Source organism: Ictidomys tridecemlineatus, chromosome 8 (assembly GCF_052094955.1).
Source record: "Ictidomys tridecemlineatus isolate mIctTri1 chromosome 8, mIctTri1.hap1, whole genome shotgun sequence".
In the NCBI taxonomy this organism is placed as follows: Eukaryota; Metazoa; Chordata; class Mammalia; order Rodentia; family Sciuridae; genus Ictidomys; species Ictidomys tridecemlineatus.
In genome coordinates, this window is record NC_135484.1 from 10,356,587 (window position 1) to 10,378,483 (window position 21,897).

General features: G+C 42.8%; 1 long non-coding RNA gene across 1 annotated transcript in view; it reads left to right on the forward strand.

Moving 5' to 3' along the window:
• Nucleotides 1–438: 438 nt before the first annotated feature.
• The window catches only part of LOC144365984 (uncharacterized), a 40,307-nt gene continuing 18,848 nt past the window's right edge, over nucleotides 439–21,897 (forward strand). The window contains exon 1 of the long non-coding RNA XR_013424733.1: nucleotides 439–1,931. This is a non-coding gene — a long non-coding RNA (uncharacterized LOC144365984). The remainder of the gene's footprint in view (nucleotides 1,932–21,897) is intronic.

A 21,897-nucleotide genomic window follows, 5' to 3' on the forward strand; every position in this document is an offset into this window, starting at 1 on the left:
TGGGTCATTCAGAAGTTCATGAAAGCAGCGAAAGGCATGCCCTCCTGCCAGTGGGGTCCAGAGAAGGGTGCACAGACATGCGTAAGGGGAAGCATGAGGTGTCTACAGAATGATCATGTGCTCCTCATGATACCTGATAAAGAGGCAAGGAAATGAGAGAAAGCTGGAGGATGAGGACAGCTGTGAGGGGAAGGTTGGGGAAAAGGGGTGACCACTGAAGATGGCGGCATTGGCTGGGCCCAAGGCAAGGCTGAGCTACTGGAGGGAGTGAGCTGAGCAGAGCAGAGCCATCCTGTGGGAAAATTAGAGAAACAGGGCTCGAGTGCCAGGCAAAGTGCTTTAGAACTGAATCACCAAGGAGCCGATTTTGAATTGGAAAATACCATTCAAAAAACATTTGTTAGTGTCAGGGGCTGGGATTGGGGAGGGAAGCTCAGTTCAGGGTGGCCTGTATTTTTTGTCTCTGCAGCCACCTTCTTTTGCAGAATGGGACCAACTCTTTCTACTACAGATAGCCTCCTACCTGGGTTTGGATTCGGCCCTCCATGTGCTGAACATACTTAACCCCCCCCCCCACCACCACCAACCAGCTTCTTCCAGCTTCCCAGCTTTTGTTTTGGCAACACATTCTAGACACACAAAATACTAATGTTGTCTTGGCCCCATGCCTCTCCCCCATCTCCATATTGTAGGTATCAAATCATTTTGTTTTTCCTTTTGACGAAGGCCTGTTTGCAAGAGAGGCAGTCTAGTGTAACCAAGGGGAACGGGAACTTGAAAGGAGCCCATGGGTTTGGCAATAAGGTGGTCACTGGCAATTCTCTGAAAGTGGTTTTAGTATAACGTCAGGAGCCTGTGGGACCATAAGTGGCCGCATAGGGATTTGCTGAGTGGGCTGTGTCTGAGATAGGTATAGCTCCTTGCACAGAATTGTTTCTGATGGGATGTTTGCTCATTGCAAGGGCCAAAACCTGAGCTGAATTTTGCACAAGATGGTCATTCCAGGCATCCTTCTGCGTCCCCTGGTCGATGGTGAGGGTGGTGGATGGGAATACTCCCCGTCTGTCTGCAGTAAGCCAATCACACCTGGACTTCACTGCCACCAGGAGAAGCCCTGGTCAGTTAGGTCACACACCTGGTGGGGCATGGCTAGCTGAAGGTCCAGATGTGAAGGAACCTGTGATTTCCCCTCCTCGGGATTTTGTCCAGATTATTTGCTTCTTGAATTAACAATCTGTGCACTTTAAAGCATTGTACGGAGTTTATTGTGGGTTTTAAAGTCCACTGTCATCAAGACCACGAAGCAGAAGAGAAAGACTGAATATTTTGTTCTCTCAGGTAGCATGATTATCATTCCTGTCTGTATCTTTGCTCTGTATACACTGAGCCCCTGTAGGCCCCATGGCACGCCACTGTGGACTGTCAGCAGCAGTGCCCTGCTGGCTGTGGTCCTTCCTCTGCCAGCCCTGGCCTTGGATTTGTGGCTGTGCATAAGGCCAGCCTCCCCTGGTCTGTAACCACTGGACTCCCTGCTGACCTCTTGGTGGGAGCTCCCAGTCACTCTGCTCTGCTGTCCTCGGGTATGGTTCCCCTCAGGGATCTCCAGGCATGGTCTTGGCCCACCATTGGCCTGGGCTCAACCTCCTTTTCTCTGGGGTGAGGGTGGAGGTTAGGATGGGGAGGGATTTAGTCCTTTACAGGTATTTATGACATCACCTCAAAACAAAAACAACAAAACCCCATGAGTCAGGGTGTGTGATTTAGCAGCTTAAAACCAGTCCAGGTTTTAAGCTCTCCCTGTGAAGTCCTTCACTCCAACCTGCTTGTAACAGACTGTGGGCCCGCTGTCTCTCACTGCTGAGCCTTTGCAAGGGACCCTGCCTGCGTCCACTGCTGCCCTGGGAAATCCCCAAGGTGTGGAAGGACATCATGTGAGTACCAGACTGTGCATCCAGCATGGTGGGATTTGATGGAGCCAACTTGTACCCCAGAAAGACAGAGCATGGGGCTCACGGGGGAGGGAGCGACATCTGGGGTCGAGTGTGTAGTGGGGAACCTGGTATCTCAGCAAAGGCAGCTTGAAGATGAGCCCTGAGAACTGGCTACTCAGTTCCACAAGGGGCGTGTGAATCCATTCCCAACGCTGACTACAGAATGGGAGATGTTTTATACACTACTTTTCCCATTGTATATTGATTCCAGTTAATATAATATAAACTTATTTGAAAGTGTAACTGAGTTCACAGTTATCTATTAAAAATTATAATGTATTTTCTCAAACATTGGCTACTAAATGCATGTTTGTCAAGTGAATGTAGGTCTAGATTTACATCCTAACCTGTCTATTCCTTCACCCACAGGCTGGGGTTGGTAAACTAGGAATCATCACATTGTTGTGTAGTTTCATGGCACAGTAACTGTGGCAGGTTATGAACATGCCCAAATCAATTACAAAAGATGTGTGAGATTCCTTTTTTTTTTTTTTTTGAAAACCAAACAGATTCGGCTGAAAAGGCACCAAAATGGTATGCAATTCAATGGTGCGCGATCAGTTGAATTTGGTGATGAGCTCGTTAAATGTGGAACAACTGGCTCTTTGAGTGTAATTTTCATACAGATGGTTGATATTTTCATTTACGTTAATGAGTTATATGGAAGTGAAATAATAAAGACATATTTGAGAACTTCATTAGTCTGCAACATCACTAGATGTGAACATCTTCGTTATTGAGTTGGATAATAGTTTTGATTATAGGAAGAACATTTCTTTTAATTTTTTGTGCTGTTCAAACACAGCTACAGGCCACAGTTACAATACTCTTTCATGGTTTGATCTGCATTATTAGCATTTTCTCCACTTTTTAAAAAATTGATTTTTATTTTAACTTTACAAGTTTGTGGAGAACAGTGTCATAATTTGATACATGCATGCAATGTGGAACAACCAAAATAGGGTAGTTAACATTTCTCTCTCCTCAAACATTTTGAAATTAACATGGAATAATTGTACATATTTATGCACAATGTTCATTACTTTCTTAAGTCTACGTCAAAGATGAGGAATTTCTTCTGTAAGGTGCTGGGTAGTATATCCTTAGGTTTTGCAGGCCATGTGGTCTTTGCATAACTACTCACCTGCTGTAGGAAAAGTGGCAAAAGCAGCAGAGGAGGTGTGTAAATAAGTGGGTATCATTGTGTTCCCACAAAGCTTTATTTATAAAAAGAGGTGATGGCTAGATTTATCTCCTGGGCCGTAGTTTGCTTACTCCTGGTCTAGAACAATGATCCAAACCCTGATTTGAGGGTTTGCTGATTCTGTGGTATAAACACACATCCAGGCTGATCGTGAACTACCAGTGTGACGTCACTGCATGGGAATTGGCAAGGGTGTGCCTCACTGTTTCCCTTTCTTCACTTCTGACTCCAGATGTGTCATGAGTTTGTCACTATGACCAAAAGACTAGACAAGAAAAATTAGAGGAGGAAAAATTTATCTGGGGCTCACAGTTTCAGAGATCTCAGTCCATAGTTGGCCAACACCATTGCTCTGGATCCCAGGTGAGGCAGGACATCATGGCGGAAGAGTGTGGGGGAGGAAAACAGCTCAGGACATGGCAACAGGAGGCAGAGAGAGGGCTCTGCTCACCAGGGACAAAATATAAACCCCAAAGGTGTGCCCCCAGGTTGTAAGGGTCTGGCGAAACGTCTGAGGGAGAGACCACCCAAGGGACTGACTCCATGCAATTGGCAAGAGGGGATATTTATTGGGGATCCATTCCAGCACGCTGGGACTCTGTGCTCACTCAAGGAGGGAGAGCAGCCCAGAGCCCAGAGCAAAGGTCAAGCAGAGCTTAAGTACACTTTTTGGAGAGGGCGGTGGGCTTTGCATACATCAGAACAAATCATCATGAGGCGCGGGGAAATTGAACAACAACTCTGACACATGATTGGCACATTCATTGGCGGGAACAGGTGGGGCAGGGGTGATTGGTCATTCCTAAGCGGGTTACACATTCAAACTGATTGGTTCGGGCCCTGTGACGAACTGCACAGGGCCCTAGGCTAAATGGCTAGTAAGGCGTTGTTTTAACTATCTCAGGAATCTGGGTGTAACAGAGGAACTCAATAATACCTAATCTTTTACATTTTAATTCAAGCCTTCCAGCTTAGAAACTTTACCCTTTCAAGGTGACCCAGCTTTTCCAACCACACCCTGCCTGCCTTCAGTTACCACCTATTAATCCCTATCAGTGGGTTAATGCATGGATTAGGTGAAGGCTCTTATAACCCAATCATTTCATCTCTGAAAATTTTTGCATTATCTCTCACAGGAACTGGAGGACACCTCACATCCAAATCATAATGTGGGATTTTATATATTTCTTGGTGGACACCTACTGGGTCTATTCTGACATCTATTCGGACACTCCTTATCTGGACATATCAGCAAGTTCTAGCTGTCACCTGTGCTTTACTGACTTTACATTGGACGTTCCCCCCAATCCCCTCCTCAGCTAGAATAGTCCACAGAACTCAACACCCATAAATTAAAGAAAAATGGTCTACTTACTAGATTTCTGGTTTATTTACAAAAAGATGCAATTCATGAAGAGCCAGGTGGAAGAGATGCTCAGGGCAAGGCATGGGCTTGGGGTGTGGGGTCTCAGGGCCCCTCTTCCAGCATGTCCTTGTGCTCACCAGCCTGTCTTTGAGGTTTTTATGGGGGTTTTATATGAGGTGTGATTGATTACATCATGTCCACTGGTGACTAAGTTGCTGTCTGTCCCTCTCCTCTCTCTTGAGGGCTGGGGTGGGGGCTAAAAACTCCCACTTCTAATCATAGGGAGGATTCCTCAGGCAACTGGCCCCCATCCTGCGGTTATCTAGGGGCTTGGCTGAAGCCACCTCATTAACATAAACTCAAGTGAATAATAAGAGATGCTCCTGTCACTTAGGAAATACCAAGGGTTTTAGGAGCTCTGTGCCAGGAGCATGTGGAAGACCAAATATATGTCTTTCCTATTATAAACCAAAATATCACATGCCCCATTCTAGTGTTTCCACCTTTCAGATATAGAAAAGAGAAATAACACCAAGAACAGATAACAGTAACATGCAGTCAAATACTTCGGAAGTGATGCGTTTTGATTATTTCATGTGCTTTATTTAATGTGCTTTATTTAAGTTTATATGAGTTAAGTTTCAGTAATGACTGTGTTTCACGGCTATCCCACAAAATTCCTGGCAGTTTAGCGATTGGCTCTTACGAGGCAGCAGGACTGGCCCCAGCACTGCCCTGGTTGCTTTCCTCCATCCAGAGATCAAAGTTCCAGGCATACAGGGTGCTGGGAAAGAGAGAAGGAGCTCCAAAGCCTTTGACCCAACAGTGCCCGTGAGATATCTCAACCCAAGTTGGTGGCTCTTCTCCTCTGTCCTTAAATTTTATTGCATATTTTGATATGCAGAGAAGGAATGGTTTTTGCTCTTTCAGGTGTGAATTGAGTGTCCCCGAGGGTCCATTGTGATGGAAGGCTTCGTCCTCAGTGGGGTTACTGGGAGATGGTGGATCTTTGGCACGTGGGACCTAGTCGGGGTCCTTAAGTTGTTGGGAGGTGCTCTTGGAAAGGGGTTCACATAATACCCCTTAAGTTTTCATGAGGTGGTTGTTATAATAGGACCACTTCTGGCCCTTCCAGTCCTTTCTGCTCCTGAGACATAATCACTTGCGTTTCGTGACATATCCTCCAGCCATTGCCATGTACCCTCTACTGTTCCCCATAGCGCCGGCACCAAAACAGAGCCAGTACCAGTGCATGCCCTTGAACCTCTAAAACTGTGAGCTAAGTAAACATATTTTTCTTTAGCCTATGTCAAGTGCCGCAGTCTGGCTGGGCACAAATCATGAACCACTCGAACAGGAACAAACTTTATTTCCAAACTCACGCAAATGCCACCCACGCGGCCCTTCCAGGAACACCACACCAACAAACTCCCTCCACCAGAACCTCATCAACCAACCCGAATTCTCCAGGAATCCCCAAGAGAACCAAAGTAGCGGGTGCCTGAGGCAGCAGGGGTCTATATACAATTGAGTACACAGCCTGTTTCAATCCAGCATCATCCAGTCACAGCAGTTATACACAGCTTAACTTAATCATCATCTTAATGGCTCGCCTCACAGCCATTACTTCTGGCAAAAGGCCAGGGGCCATTCCGACTGGGCTGTGGCCCTCAACAGTCAAGTATTCCATATTGTGATGAAAAGATGACCGTGGCTCCATTAGTCTGACATAGCCTGCATTTCACAGAGTTAATTATCCCCTTTCCCTGTTCTTTTTGAGGGGTGCAGAGCCCTCACCCAGCTTCTCAGCCACCAGTTCTTCATGGACAGTCTCCACAGGACCTCTGTCCAGCCTCCTCAGGGTTGTGCATGGCTCTGGCCCCTTATGGGTTCTCCCTTCTCACCCTCCTCCATTTCCCCTTCTCTGGAGCTTCCTCTTCTCCCTGGTGGGGCCCCTCTGTCTCCAGTGGCCTCATGTCTCGCTTTAGGCTGTACTTGTCCAGCAAAGCCAGGGAGCTCATCTCCCAGGTGGCTGGCTGCCCGGTGTTTCTCACACGGGGGAGTGTCAAAGTCCCCTCTGCCACACACCCTGTTGTAGTTTGGATCTCCAAAGTCTCAGATGTCCCCAACAGAGCAATGTCCTAAGGGAAGTGGTCAGATCACGAGGACCCTGACCTCATCAGTGGACTAGACCCTTGATTGCTGGATGGACTATCAGGAGGGGGAAGTAGATCACTGGTGTGTGCCCTGGATGGGCTTACCTTCCCCTGCCTCTCCCCGTCTCTCTCTGTCCCCCTCCCCCTCCCCTCCCCTTCCCCCTCCCTCTCCCCCTCCCCCTCCCTCTTTCTCTCTCTCTGCTCTCTGGCCAAGCAGCTTCCCTCTTCCCTGCCATTCTGCCTTGATGTCCTTCTTCACCTTAGGCCCCAGCAGTGGAATCAGATGGCCGTGGACTCAAATCTCTGGGACCAGGAGCCAGAACCAGTCTCTCTTCCTCTCAGTTATTCTTGTCAGGTATTTTGGTCACAGCATTGAAAAGCCGACCAACACACACCCCTGCCCCACACCAGGCAGAGAGGAAAGAGGAAAGGAAAAACATCTCTCTTATTCTTTGGAGATTCCTCTGAAGTGAGAATAAGACAGGAATTGCTCATCCGTAGAATTACCTGCCTACCCGTTTCTGCTGCTTAGAGCAGTGCTTTGTTTTTGGACTAAGCTCCCAATAAATGTTATCTATCATTGCTAATAAACGGAGGAAACTGGCTATCTAGGTTTTACAGAAATTTCACACTGGAATTAAAAAAAATTAGGTCGAAATAAAGGAAATATTGTCTCATGCTGTAATGCTATATAGTTAATTTAGATTTCTAAAAATGTCTATCAAATTCAGAAATTTAGGCCCATTATTGTGTGTGTCAATAATGATGATGACACTTGCCTACCTGGAGTTCAAGAAATCCAGCAATGAAATTGCCAGCTATCTAAATGACTGGTCTTTAAGTTTCCTTATTATGTACACACACACACACACCCCAATGTTCAGGCCACAGCAAGGTAGTCATGAAGTCTGCATCACTCCCACTATTGTCGAGAGGCATATGTTTCTTTATTCTTTCGTGTATTGATTGATAATATTATTGCTCTGATAAAGATACACAAAGTATCACTCACTGCTCTCTGGTTCTGAACTCACATATCCTGGAGGCAGCCCATAAACCCAGGAAGAGTTATATAATATGCTGCATAGGGCACCGGCCAGCTGATCCATACTCCTTGCCTTGACATCTTCTAGTCCAACCCACAGTGAATTGTAACCTGTTTCTTTCCTACCTGGATTATATACTGGTCTTTTAACTCGACTTCTATCTTCCTTTCCTTTTAGCCCCCACCCCTTTAAAACATGAATAGACTTTATTTAAAAGAATTTTTCAGTTGTTTTTAATTTATTAAAAATTTAGCAGAAAGAAGAGTTCCTACACCCCAAACTTTCCTTATCGTTACATCTGGCATTAGGGTGCTACATTTGTTACAACTGATTATCCAACATGAATATATTTCACTAACTAAAGTTCCTTGTTCGATTGGGGTCTGCTCTGTGTGTCTTACTCTTCTATGGATTTTGAGAACTGTGTAATGTCAGGGGCCTACACAGGCTAATCTTACCTGTGCTCCACGTGTTCCCTGCCTTTTTCCCAGAGTTTGGCGACCACGGGTCTTTCCACTGTCTGGATAGGTTTTCCTCCTTCCTCCTTTTTGTGGTTAGATTTTAATTTTTTTTCTAGACTCTTTTTGCTAATTGGATAGGCCAATTAAGTTTACTTCCTCCCCACCCCAAATCTAGTGCTTCAAGAATTGGTTTCACTCTTCCAAATTTCATATAGAAGTCTAAGAGTTCTGCAAGAAGGAAGATACTTCAATCCTTTCCAATCTAATGTGGTTTCCTATGTCTTTCAGGAAGCGTGTCCTCAAGTTTCTACCCACAGTTTCAGTTAGATCTTATAAACCAGGTCAGAGTTGGGAAGCAGAGCTGAAGAAGTTAGACATGCAAGTCTGTTGTTTCCCCACCTTTAAAATTGAGCCAAGTGTCTCTGGTGTCTAGACACGCCCTCCTTCTTCAGGTGGAAGATGCGTGTACTTCTTGAGGCTCCTAAGGGCTTACCTCCTGTGCTGCAGCTTTAGTGAGCTGAAAGCATCTTGAGTCTATCCTGGGAACGGGAGGCTTTTTCGTGCCCACCTGCCAAAAGGGAGTCCTGCTTGCAGGACTGCTGAGAGCCATAGCCGAGTCCCAATGACGCATGGCATTTTTGCCAGAGTGGTTGAGAGGTGACGCCAGCAAGCCATTGATATGATAATAGTTATGTTAAACTGTGTATATTAGACCCCTGCTGTCCGCCTCGGCCTGCTACTTTGGAGTTCTCCCGGGGATTCCCAGAGTTCCCATTGGTTGAGGAAGTGCCAGAGGAGGGATTTCCGGTTGGTGGCCCTTACGTGCCATGCGTCATTCGGACTCAGACTCAGCTATGGCTCTCAGCACAGGACCCCCAGCCTGCAGGACCCCCAGCCTGCAGGTGCGATGAAGGAAACAGCAGTTCTACCTTTTCTTGGGTTGAGAGGTCTGGTCCAGTTTGGAAGTCTGGTGGGAGTCCTAGGTAAACATGCAGTCTTAAGGATCACCGCACAGACAGAAATGTTATATGAAGCTGTGTGCTGTATTTATTTTAATATTAGTCTATGGATTAGCAGAGATGAAATTTGCCTTGGGAAAGACACCTGACACAGGTCACCCAAGAGGGCAAAAATCTTCACTTTCAGGTTTCTCACAAGAATTCCTTTCCTTCCTTCTCTGTCTTCTTTCTTCCCGTCTTGTGGGTGACCCTAAATATTCTCCTAAATTCTTAAGGTGCTGAGCTTTGGGGACCGGGGTCTTGCCTGTGGAGTGTAGTGGAAGTGGAGGGCCCTCCGGGTTAGTGGCAGTTCTTACTGAGATGGAGCCTTGGCCTCCTCCTTCTTTCTAGAGGAACAGAGCACATGGGTGAAGGTCAGCGTGCTTGTCGATGGGCTGAGCCACTGAGGGATGCTTTTGTCTCCATGGACTTGATGTCACTCCATGTGGTCTCTGTTTGTCTAAAAAAAGTTTTTAAAAGTCTATATTCTGTGTTTGATGGGCATTTTGACAGAATTTCTTAAAGCAATCTTCAAATCTGAGAAGCCAGATTGGCAGAGGCAGTTGGGTTTCCTCGCCTAGTGGACAATAAGCTCCTTTTAATGTGTGTATGTGTCATGGTTTGATCTTCCATCTTACAAAGCTCTGAAAACACAGCTCCTGTTATCAACATAGTGAACCTGTTCCCCAGGCCTTGGGTGCTTCTCTTGGTGGGGCAGCCCCCGAGAAGGTTCCACAATGTGGCAGCAAGCCAGCACTGTTGGATAAAGTACATGGGAGCAAAACCCCAGCGGGTGTTTATGGAGTTCAAATACTTGGACTCTTTCTTCTCTTGCCTCCGTGGGCTGGGGAGTTCCTACTTGGGTTATAGCACGGTGAGGTTCATTCAACCTGCTTCATTGTCAAACGTGTGCGTGGCTCTGGTTTCTGGGTAAGGGACCTAGGGAAGGTAGATGTGAAAATTGCTTTTACAGGTGAACATTTGAGCTTATTAGATTGTATTTACAGCTTGCATATCCTTCCCCACACCCGGAAATGCAAAAGAACTGATTTAACTGTGTATAAAAAAAAAAACAACAACAATAATGCCATGATAAGTCCAACTATTTTTAGGTTGAGAATAACATATTGTTTCTTTCCAAACAGCACCCCAAATTTTCTCATCCTATTTATGCTCCAACTCAAAGAACATTTCCAACCTTGGTGGCTTTTGGAATTTGCACAGATCTCCAGTGTATGTCTACCATTTTGGTCCGCTCTTGCCTTTCTCTTACCTGTCAAGAGCAACTCAGAGGAGGAAAAGTTTATCCTGGTTCACAATATCAGAGGTCTCAGTCCTGAGGCAGCATACCATGGGGGAAGGACCCAGCAGGGAAAAGGGCTCAGCTCTCGGTGGGGTCAGAAGCAAAAAGAGAAGGAAGAAGGGGAAGAGGCACCCTACAGGGCCCCTCCCCAGCACCCCCTCCTCTACGCACACCCCTCTGCCTGCAGCTACCGCCCAGTCAGTCCATTGCAACTGGGGTGGACGGATGAGGTTATAGCCCTCAGAACCAATCAGCTTACTTCCAAACTTTTTGGCATTAACACAGGAGCTTTTGAGGGGCACCTCTCATCAAACCTTAACATCTATGGTGTCAGGAAAGTGCTTCTGTACGGATGAGAGTCCCAGTGAGGTGCTGGGCTCAGGGCTGTGCATGTGACTGCTGCTTCATTTATTTTAACATTACTTAAAGTTAACAATGGTTACGTGCTATCAGTGTGAATGGCAGTTAACTATTGAGAGCTGCCTAGAGGGAGGCAGGTGGCAGAGACTGGGGCAGCAGAAGAAAATCCCAGCCTGGTCCTTCACCTCCCTCTGCCTCTCTTGGCCTTCACCTGCAGCTGGGCTGTGTCCATGATGGTGCACAGGTCAGAGGGTGGAGCCTTAAAATAGGAATAGTGGCTCCTCCCTCTGCTGTCTGCCATGTGAAGATGCAATGAGAAGGTGGTCATCAAGAAGCCAGGCCTTCACTTGAACCAGCCATGCTCATACCCTGATTGACTTCCAGCTTCCAAAACTGTGAGAAATATTTGTTAGTTGTTTAAGCCACCCAGTCTATGGCATTATGTGACAGTAGCCTGAGCTAAGATACACATGGTAGAGGTGTTCAGGTAACCAAGCCATGATGCCGACCCAGTGTCAAGGACTGGTCCTTCACCATTATCCACGTGCCTGCCTGATGTGCCAGTGCTCACGCATCCACATGTGGGCCTGGCATCTGCCAGCTCTCTTCCCCCTGGAAGAAGTCCTCAACTTGGCTCCCACCACTTACCTTGTCTCAGAGTCTTCAAGGTGACGTGTGTATGAGTAATTGCCCCAAATCACATTCTGTTGAACACCTGTTTGCATGCCTCATCTTGGCTACGAGGTTTCATGATTATTTGTATATATGTTTTTTTTTTTCAGTAGGCTGTGTGCTACCTACTTGGGGGCAGTTTCTGGATCTTTTCTCTGTCCTCCAAATACCTATACCCTCATCTATCATCCAGTATTTATTGGGCACCCTTTATGTAGTACTGTGTTTGGTACTAGGAACTGAGCAATAAGTAAGAGATTATTTTCCTTTTTCCCTTTGAAGCATCAGTATCAAGTACCATGCGTCCAACTAGCATTTGATTCAATGCATTTGGTACAACCTACTCATGATCTGGGTCCTTACATGGATTTCTTCTGATTGTCTACAGCCAGCTCTGCTCCTGGGAGCTGATTCTCTCTCTGCTATGCACGTCCAGTCTAACAGAGTTCCAGAACTCTATGCTGATCCAACCTGGCTGCAGCTCCGTCAGTGGATGGAGGGACTGGCACAGTAGAAGACAGCTTTTCTGTGGGATAAGGAATAAGCTCAGAAGACAGTCCCCCTCCTGCCATGCACAGTTATGCTGCTGCTATTGAGAATCTGAAGCGGTGATGAGTTTAACATGCAGTAAACACGAGATGGTCAATTTATTCTTTTTCAGAAACTCAGTATAGAACAGTGATCTTAACGTGCGGTTCCAGGATCTCTGGAGATCCCTAAGACTCTTGCAAGGGGGCCATAAGGTCCAAACCATTATCATAACAATATGGAGATGTTATTTGCCCTTTCACTCTCTTTCTGTCATGAATGTACGGGTAGTTTCCCAGAGGCTACATGACATGTAATATTGCAATAAATTAAGTGCAGAAACAGATGTGGGTACTCAGCTCCCTTCCGTGAGGCCAGACATTAAGAGATTTGCAAAAGGATAAAGTAATAGTACTCTTCTCTCTGCATTTTTTTTGTGTCAAAATGGAGTTTAGAAATTAAAAATGTATTATTTATGTTAACATATGATGAGTTCATGCTTGTTATTTTTGAATGAATTAAATCCTGCTCAGTTTAAGACATTTTGAATATGTTAAATGTCAATAGACAAATCAAGAGGAATTGCCTATGTAAACAAAAGCTCCCTGTGGGAGATCAATGACTCTTTTTTTGTTCTTTAGGTTTTTTTTTTTTTTTTTTTAAGTTGTAGAGGAACACAATACCTTTATTTGATGATTGAACCCAGTGCCTCACACAGTTTAGGCAAACGCTCTACCACTGAGCTACAACCCCAGCTCACTATGGATCATTCTTAAGGCAGTAAAGGGGTTCCACTAGAGAATGTTTGAGAATCACTGGTGTAGTCCCCTCCTCTCCGCCTTTCCGCCTCGCTTCTCTCCCGCCAACTCTCCTCCCGCGCTCGCTCTCTGAACCTCGATCTCAATTTCTTTCCCCCGCCCTGCCGGCTCTCTCACATGCCCAGTCACCCGGTGGGCGTGGGCCCCATGGCGCCACTTCCTGTGGAGCTCATTAGAGCAGACTCTTCACCCCGCGAGTAAGCCGCCGACCCGCCCGAGCAAAATGGAACAGCTGATAAGACGAGTGACAATTTAAAAGCTAAGGGATCCAACATGGCGGTGGGCGCGGAGAGATCAAGTCTCTGACCCCTTCAGCTGCTCGGGCATAGGGAGATGTAAACTGTTTAAATGCTGTTTGCTCAGGATCACTAGGCAATGCTGAGCTGACGTGGATCTGGGGCAAACAGTCTGGGCCTCTCAGAACACACTGAGCCCAGATCGGCTGCATTCAAGCTCCGGTTCGCCTGCTTCTCGTGACTCAGCACTAACCATCCCGCTGAAATAACTAGTCGGCCCTTCTGAATGGGGAAACCTTAAGGGCCCCTCCCAGCTCTCCTGTGAGCCCGATAGCCAGACCGAGGGAATCAGGAGTGACTCGGGACTAGCGGTGCAGAACTCCCGGCTACCGCTCCCACCAGGGCCGACAACTGAGGTCCCTTGCACCAGCTACCAGGGGAGTGGCTACCGGAAGGCAAGCAAATTCACTGGGGGTTCTCAGCCCCAAGCTCTACAAACTCAGGGTCTGAGGGAAGCAAACAGGGAGAGTGTGCCCAGACGTTCATGAAACAGGGCTCCCAGGAGCAGCAGACCTGGCGTGTAGCCAGTATTGTGGTGAGCGGCACCTGTGAGAGGGGCCTGGCTTGAGGAAACACAAGAGAAGGCCCTAGACACTCAGGATTGGAGACCCGCCCAGTCTGGGAGGGAGAGCTGCTGCACAGCGATTGGTTCCCACCTATTGAAAGGAGAAGCTTGGCGCAGTGGGCACAGCTCCACCTACTGGAAGAGAAGTTAATCGAGCTCTATGACTGCATTTATTATTATTATTTTCTTTCATTTTCATTTTTTGTTGTTGTTGTTCTTTAACTTTTTTTAAAGTTTTCAATTTTTTAAAAATGCTTTTTATTTTATTATTATTATTATTTTTTAAAACTTTAATTTCCATTTTTTATTATTATCATTATTTTGTTGTTGTTGTTGTTTTAAAGTTTTGTTTTTTCTTTTTTTCTTTCTTTCTTTCTTTTCTATTTTTTTCTTTTGTCTTTTCATTTCTTTTTAATTTTCTTATTCCCCCTTCCTTGAATTCTATCTGCCTACTCTCATTCTCTTTAGTGACTTCTTCCCTTCCCTTCTAATATCTTTCCTCTCAAGCATCAAATAAATTTATAAGAGTAAACAGTAACTCAGCAGTCAAACAGAACAAGAAGTAACATGAGCAGCATAAAAAAGCAAGGAAGAAAAGGAGTACAAACAATGAAGGACAGCCTAAATATTCAGGAGGACCTAGAGTCACCAGAAAAATGGTCATATAAAGAACTCAAGGAATATCTTAGACAGATGGAAAGGAACCTTAAAGAGGATATGAGACAGCAAATCCAAACAGTGAAAGAACACATTGAAAATGAATTACATAAACAGATAAAAGAAGAAGTTAAGTATCTTTATCAGGAGATAGAGATTATAAAAAAAAATCAAACAATAATTCTAGAAATGAAGGAAACGATAAACCAAATTAAAAACTCAATTGAGAGTATCACTAACAGAGTGGAGCAAGTAGAAGCCAGAACGTCAGATAATGAAGACAAAATATATCATCTTGAAAAGAGCCTAGCCAACTCAGAAAGGCTGGTAAAAAATCATGAGAAAAACATCCAAGAGATATGGGATAACATAAAAAAACCAAACTTATGAGTCATCCAGATAGAGGAAGGTACAGAGATTCAAACCAAGGGAATGAGTAACCTGCTGAATGAAATAATTATAGAAAACTTTCCAGAAATAAAAAAGGGAACAGATATGCAAATTGTAGATGCATACAGGACACCAAGCACACAAAATCACAGTAGACCAACGCCAAGACACATTGTTATGAAGATATCCAATATACAGAACAAAGAGAAAATATTAAAAGCTCCAAGAGAAAGGAGGCAGATTACATTCAGGTAAACCAACGGATTTTTCATCACAGACGATGAAAGCGAGAAGATCCTGGAACAATGTATTTCAAACACTGAAAGACAATGGATGCCAACCAAGAATTCCGTATTCAGCAAAATTAAGCTTCAGGTACGACAACGAAATAAAAATCTTTCATGATAAACAAAAGCTAAAAGAATTTGCAGCCAGAAAACCAGCATTGTAAAGCATCTTGAGCAAAACACTACATGAGGAAGAAATGAAAAACAACAACCAAAACCATCAGTGGGAAGTGCCTCGGTAATGACAGAGGGCAGGGGGAAAGCTAATCATGGAGAGACAAACTAAATTAAAAAAAAAAGATAAATAATAAAACATGGCTGGCAGTACAAACCATATATCAATAGTAACTCTAAACGTTAATATCTTAAACTCTCCAATAAAGCGACATAGGCTGGTAACATGGATTAAAAAAATAAATCCAACAATATGTTGCCTCCAGGAAACACATCTGATTGGAAAAGACATACACAGGCTGAAGGTGAAAGGTTGGGAAAAAGTATACCATGCACACGGTCCTTGTAAGCAAGCAGGGGTGGCCATCCTCATATTGAATAAAATCGACTTCAAGACTAAATTAATCAAAAGGGATAAGGAAGGACATTATATACTGTTAAAAGGAACCATTCACCAACAAGACATAACAATTATCAATATTTATGCACCAAATAATGGTGCTGCGACGTTCATAAAACAAACTCTCCTCAAGTTCAAGAATCAAATAGACCACAACACAATAATTATGGGTGACTTCAACACACCTCTCTCAACATTGGGCAGATCCTCCAAACAAAAGTTGAATAAAGAAACTATAGAACTCAATATCACAATCAATAACCTAGACTTAACTGACATATATAGAATATATCAACCATCATCAAGTGGATATACTTTTTTCTCAGCAGCACATGGATCCTTCTCAAAAATGGACCATATATTATGCCATAGGGCAACCCTCAGTAAATATAAAGGGGTGGAGATAATACCATGCATTTTATCTGATCATAATGGAATGAAACTGGAAATCAATGATAAAAGAAGGAAGGAAAAATCCTCCATCACATGGAAAATGAACAATATGTTACTTAATGATCAATGGGTTACAGAAGACATAAAGGAGAAAATAAAAAAATTCTTAGAGATAAATGAAAATACAGACACAACATATCAGAATCTATGGGACACAATGAAAGCAGTTTTAAGAGGGAAATTCATCGCCTGGAGGTCATTCCTCAAAAAAAGGAAAAAACAAATAATGAGCTCACACTTCATCTCAAAGCCCTAAAAAGGAAGAGCAAAACAACATCAAATGTAGCAGAAGGCAAGAAATAATTAAAATCAGAGCGGAAATCAATGAAATTGAAACAAACAAAAAAAAAACTATTGAAAAAATTAACAAAACTAAAAATTGGTTCTTCGAAAAAATAAATAAGATCAATAGACCCTTAGCCATGCTAACAAAGAGAAGAAGAGAGAGAACTCAAATTACTAATATACAGGTTGAAAAAGGCAATATCACAACAGATGCTGCAGAAATACAGAAGACAATTAGATTATTTTGAAAACCTATATTCCAATAAAATAGAAGATAGTGAAGACATCGATAAATTTCATAGGTCATATGATTTTCCCAGACTGAGTCAGGAGGATACACACAGTTTAAACAGACCAATAAAAATGGATGAAATAGAAGAAGCAATCAAAAGACTATCAACCAAGAAAAGCCCAGGACTGGATGGGTATACAGCAGAGTTTTACAAAACCTTTAAAGAAGAATTAACACCAATACTTTTCAAGTTATTTCAGGAAATAGAAAAAGAGGGAGCTCTGCCAAATTCATTCTATGAGGCCAACATCACCCTGATTCCAAAACCAGACAAAGACACCTCAGAGAAAGAAAACTACAGACCAATATCTCTGATGAACCTAGATGCAAAAATCCTCAATAAAATTCTGGCGAATCGGGTACAAAGGCACATCAAAAAAATTGTGCACCATGATCAAGTAGGATTCATCCCTGGGATGCAAGGATGGTTCAATATATGGAAATCAATAAATGTTATTCACCACATCAATAGACTTAAAGATAAGAACCATATGATCATCTCAATAGACGCAGAGAAAGCATTCGACAGAGTACAGCATCCCTTTATGATCAAAATATTAGAAAAACTAGGATAACAGGAACTTACCTCAACATTGTAAAAGCTATCTATGCTAAGCCTCAGGCTAGCATCATTCTGAATGGAGAAAAATTGAAGGCATTCCCTCTAAAATCTGGAACAAGACAGAGATGCCCTCTATCACCACTTCTATTCAATTTAGTTCTCGAAACACTGGCCAGAGCAATTAGACAGATGAAAGAAATTAAAGGCATAAAAATAGGAAAAGAAGAACTTAAATTATCACTATTTGCGAATGACATGATTCTATACCTAGAAGACCCAAAAGGGTCTACAAAAAACTACTAGAACTAATAAATGAATTCAGCAAAGTGGCAGGATATAAAATCAACACACATAAATCAAAGGCATTTCTGTATATCAGCGACAAAACTTCTGAAACGGAAATGAGGAAAAATACTCCATTCACAATATCCTCAAAAAAAAAAATAAAATACTTGGGAATCAACCTAACAAAAGAGGTGAAAGACTTATACAATGAAAACTACAGAACCCTAAAGAGAGAAATAGAAGAAGATCTCAGAAGATGCAAAAATATACCCTGTTCATGGATAGGCAGAACTAACATCATCAAAATGGCGATATTACCAAAAGCTCTCTATAGGTTTAATGCAATGCCAATCAAAATCCCAATGGCATTTCTTGTAGAAATAGATAAAGCAATCATGAAATTCATATGGAAAAATAAAAGACCCAGAATAGCAAAAGCAATTCTAAGCAGGAAGTGTGAATCAGGTGTATAGCGATACCAGATTTTAAACTATATTACAGAGCAATAATAACAAAAACAGCATGGTACTGGTACCAAAACAGGCGGGTGGACCAATGGTACAGGATAGAGGACACAGAGACTAATCCACAAAGCTACAACTATCTTATATTTGATAAAGGAGCTAAAGGCATGCAATGGAGGAAGGATAGCATCTTCAACAAATGGTGCTGGGAAAACTGGAAATCCATATGCAACAAAATGAAACTGAATCCTCTCCTCTCGCCATGCACAAAAGTTAACTCAAAGTGGATCAAGGAGCTAGAATTCAAATCAGAGACTCTGCGTCTGATAGAAGAAAAAGTTGGCTCCGATCTACATATTGTGGGGTTGGGCTCCAAATTCCTTAATAGGACACCCATAGCACAAGAGTTAATAACAAGAATCAACAAATGGGACTTACTTAAACTGAAAAGTTTTTTCTCAGCAAGAGAAACAATAAGAGAGGTAAATAGGGAGCCTACATTATGGGAACAAATTTTTAGTCCTCACCCTTCAGATAGAGCCCTAATATCCAGAGTATACAAAGAACTCAAAAAATTAAACAATAAGAAAACAAATAACCCAATCAACAAATGGGCCAAGGACCTGAACAGACACTTCTCAGAGGAGGACATGCAATCAATCAACAAGTACATGAAAAAATGCTCACCATCTCTTCTCTAGCAGTCAGAGAAATGCAAATCAAAACCACCCTAAGATACTATCTCACTCCAGTAAGATTGACAGCCATTATGAAGTCAAACAACAACAAGTGCTGGCGAGGATGTGGGGAAAAGGGTTACACTTGTACATTGCTGGTGGGACTGCAAACTGGTATGGCCAATTTGGAAAGCAGTATGGAGATTCCTGGGAAAGCTGGGAATGGAACCACCATTTGACCCAGCTATTGCCCTTCTCGGACTATTCCCTGAAGATCTTAAAAGAGCGTACTACAGGGATACTGCCACATCGATGTTCATAGCAGCACAATTCACAATTGCTAGACTGTGGAACCAGCCCAGATGCCCTTCAATAGATGAATGGATAAAAAGAAATGTGGCATTCATACACCATGGAGTATTATGCAGCACTAAGAAATGACAAAATCATGGAATTTGCAGGGAAATGGATGGCACTAGAGCAGATTATGCTTAGTGAAGCTAGCCAATCCCTAAAAAACAAATACCAAATGTCTTCTTTGATATAATGAGAGTAACTAAGAACAGAGCAGGGAGGAAGAGCAGGAAGAAAAGATTAACATTAAACAGAGACACGAGGTGGGAGGGAAAGGGAGAGAAAAGGGAAATTGCATGGAAATGAAGGGAGACCCTCATTGTTATACAAAATTACATATAAGAGGTTGTGAGGGGAGTGGGATAATAAACAAGGATAGAAATGAATTACAGTAGATGGGGTAGAGAGAGAAGATGGGAGGGGAGGGGAGGGGGGATAGTAGGGGATAGGAAAGGTAGCAGAATACAACAGTTACTAATAGGGCATTATGTAAAAATGTGGATGTGTAACCGAAGTGATTCTGCAATCTGTATTTGGGGTAAAAATGGGAGTTCATAACTCACTTGAATCTAATGTATGAAATATGATATGTCAAGAGCTTTGTAATGTTTTGAACAACCAATGAGAAAAAAAAAAGAGAATCACTGGTGTAGACTAACAGTTAATAATGGACACTTGGCAATCACAGAGCCTGGCTTTACCATCTGCTCGTGTATGACTTTGGATAAATTACTTAGTCTCTGTGAGTGTCAGTTTCTTAACTGGTAAAATGGAACTGATAGTAGTACTCATTATCTAACTCATGGATTTATTGAAAGAAATAAGGTAATACCTACTGCATACTTTGAATGGGCCTGGCACAGAGTAAGCACTGAGTACCTACTAGTTTATGACAGTTTGAAATGTAACAGTAGTTTCCTCTTATGCTTGGGGTAGGGGTACATTTTAATATCCCCAGTGAATGTTGCAAACCTCACATGGAGCTGAAGGCTGCGATTTAATGCTTTTTCCCTTTTTACTAAGCCCTTATCATGCACTATAGCTGTGACATTTGCAGTTTGAGGTGTGACAGCAAAACTAGCATGAATTTCTTTTTTATTCTTCAGGATGTCATGGATGGAAGATTCACTTTTACTTCAGATCTTAACAACCTTAGCATATGAAGTTTTTCTTTCTCTAATTTGAGAATTTTCACTCAAAGAAGGCAATTTATGGATTTTCTCTGGCATACCTGAATCACCAGTATCACCACTCCTATGCTTTGGGGCCATTTATCAGTAAAATAACATTAACTTGAACACAAACATTGTGAGACAGCAACAGTTGATCTGATAACCCAGATGGCTGTTAAGTGACTAATGGGTAGGTAGCACATACTGTGTGGATACACTGGGCAAAAGGATAATCCCCAACCTTAGGTAGGATAGTGCAGGATCTTGTTATGCTACTCAGATGGGTGTGTATTTTAAAACCCATAAATTGTTTATTTGTGAAACTTTCTGTTTAATAATTGAACTATAGCTCAAGGTTGACTTTTCAAAATAACCAGACTTTCAATACAAGTTTTTGTCTAATCTGCCCCCTCCTCATTTATTTGTGATGGTTGCTTTATCATAAGTTAACTTAAATATGTACTTGGGTTTTTTTTCCAGAGCTCTCCATTTTTTTCTATTGATCTACAGAATGATTTTTAAAAATTTATATATGACATTACAATTCTTATTACACATATAGAGCACAATTTTTCATATCTCTGTTATATACAAAGTATATTCACACCAATTCGTGTCTTCATACCTGTACTTTGGATAATAATGATCATCACATTCCACCATCATTTCTAACCCCATGCCCCCTCCCTTCCCCTCCAACCCCTCGGCCTTACCTAGAGTTCATCTAATCCTCCCATGCTCCCGCTTCCTATCCCACTATGAATCAGCCTCCTTATATCAGAGAAAATATTCAGCATTTGGTTTTTTGGGAATGGCTAACTTCACTTAGCATTATCTTCTCTAACTCCATCCATTTACCTACAAATGCCATGATTTTATTCTCTTTTGATGTACAATCAATCAACAAATACATGAAAAAATGTTTATCATCTCTAGCAATTAGAGAAATGCAAATTAAAACCACTCTAAGATTTCATCTCATTCCAGTCAGAATGGCAGCTATTATGCATACCAACAACAATAAGTGTTGGCGAGGATGTGGGGGAAAAGGCACACTCATATATTGCTGGTGGGACTGCAAAATGGTGCAGCCAATATGGAAAGCAGTATAGAGATTTCTTAGAAAATTGGGAATGGAGCCACTGTTTGACCCAGCTATCCCTCTCCTCAGTCTGTACCCAAAGGACTTAAAAGCAGCATATTACAGGAACATAGGCCATCAATGTTTATAGTAGCGCAATTCACAATAGCTCAACCGTGGAACCAACCTAGATGCCCTTCAACAGATGAAGGGGGGAAACAAAAGGGGGGCATATATGCACAATGGGATATTACTCAGCTACAGAATGATTTGTATACCTGGATTGTCCTGTTTGATTGCGTTTACGCTATGTTTTCATACCCTCAGAGCAGAAGTCTTCACATCATTTTCTTCAACTATCCAGTCCCATTAGCATTGTGATTTTGATGCCGATAGAGGTAAAAATCAGCTCCAGGAGGCCCGGTGTCTCCACCAGGAGCACACTGTATTGCTTTACCTACCAGGTCTTCTTTTATGTCTATTAGTGAAGGTGCGAATTTTCTTCACACAAACATTGTTAAGATCAGATAGATTTTTCCTACTTCCTTTATAAGCTCTGTTTATTGTTGATATAGACAAAAGCTATTATTTTATATTTAT